The sequence below is a fragment of the Penaeus monodon genome, chromosome 23 (genome assembly GCF_015228065.2).
Source record: "Penaeus monodon isolate SGIC_2016 chromosome 23, NSTDA_Pmon_1, whole genome shotgun sequence".
NCBI classification, from domain to species: Eukaryota; Metazoa; Arthropoda; class Malacostraca; order Decapoda; family Penaeidae; genus Penaeus; species Penaeus monodon.
Window position 1 is genome coordinate 2,228,948 of NC_051408.1, and position 1,559 is coordinate 2,230,506.

Consider the following 1,559-nt stretch of genomic DNA (forward strand, 5'->3'; position numbering starts at 1 on the left):
CCTCTTTGTGCGTGATTCAACATAATGAACATTACTTGTTAACATTTTGCATAGGGAATAAAATTGGAATGATATGATCTATCCAGATTTTGACGTTCCGTTCGCCAAAGTCTGAATACATTTTAGACAATATGATACTCCGTTTTATGGACGGATGATGTAATGGACGTAAACTATACTTGCATTAGGTCATTTTATCCTAGAAAAATGCGTAGTAAACAAGAAATGTGTATTTGAGAAGCTTATTTCACCCCAAATCCTATTATCTTATGATTTGGAGAAACACGTTGGTTCCATATTTACATGCTTGGAAGTGAACGTGTCCGGAACGCTTACGAGGGACAAGACTTCGACTTCCATAAATGTTCTATACCAAATTTTATCATGAAAGGAATATAAATCTAAGAAGTTGTTTGGTTATAGAAATAAATAAAAGATATAACTATTTCGCAACCTTGTCTCATACATTAAGTATATAGCATAATCTTCGAAAATACAGCATCGATAAACTCATTCGGACGTGCCTTAGTCAGAACCTTTCCTGTGCCGGGTCTCGCGCGAGGAGGAGGCCACATTTCCCTTATTTTGCCGTAAATTGGAGAGAATTGATTATCTCGACGGGAGTTTCCGACACCATTAAGAGGTGAGAATGGGGTTTGATTCGTATAACTGTCCGTGATGGTCAGAATATTGAGTTTTAGGGTCCAAATAAACTGCCTTTTTTGTGCAGGTGTTGATTCTAGTTTATACTATTGTCTGCGACTGAAGATATTAATTAGAAGGAAATTAAGGATATGTCCAGCGAATAGGGTTTAAGAAAAGGAGTAGTTTCAGTTTCCAACATTAAGTAATGCTATTGTAGAGCACTGAGCTGAAAATTCTTCGTGAAATAGGCGCCGAGGTGAAAGTTCTCACACCTTACTGTGGCTTTCAGAAAGGGATTTTTATCTTGTAATTGGCTTTGCTCTGTCCTCGAAACTTCCTCGAAATCTGCTGCGAACTTCCGTGAGAGGCGCAGCGTCGAGCAGTCGCTGTGCTGCTCAGTGTCGGCTCGTCCTCAGGAGTTGCCGAGCTGCAGTGCCCCAGGCGCCCACTGCGAGGCATCGGACGGGGGACTTTGTGGTGTGCATCTGGCCGCCTGCTTTTCTGTTTCCGCCACGCTGTTCTGCCTCTATGTGTTGGCCGGGGAAAGCTTCCAAGGTGCCCGTTTACCGCACAACAGGGATTGGCCCAAGCATGGATCGCTTTACGAACTGAACAAACTAAATGATTTATCAATTAGACTGAATTATAGTAGGTTGTGCCATCAGTGACAACCCATTTTGATAATGCAGAAACAACATGTAAGTAATGTATCATCCATCACAAAGATTACGTAATGCATAACAGGAGTCATGCAACAATGAACTGCACATTTTTGGACAAACTGAAATTTAACTGCGCAAGTTACGACTTTTGAAAATAACTTGCCTGCACATGTAAGGTTTCCAGTCTGGGCTAGGCATGTGACTCCATCAACCTCATGCAAAAATAATATGCAACATTTAACATGTCATCAT

At 41.1% G+C, this 1,559-nt stretch overlaps 1 protein-coding gene across 1 annotated transcript in view; it reads left to right on the forward strand.

Moving 5' to 3' along the window:
- The first annotated feature begins 559 nt into the window (after positions 1-559).
- The window catches only part of LOC119587714 (leucine--tRNA ligase, cytoplasmic-like), a 7,029-nt gene continuing 6,029 nt past the window's right edge, over positions 560-1,559 (forward strand). Inside the window, 1 exon segment of the mRNA XM_037936397.1 lies at positions 560-643. The gene's annotated coding sequence lies outside the window, so the exon portion shown is untranslated.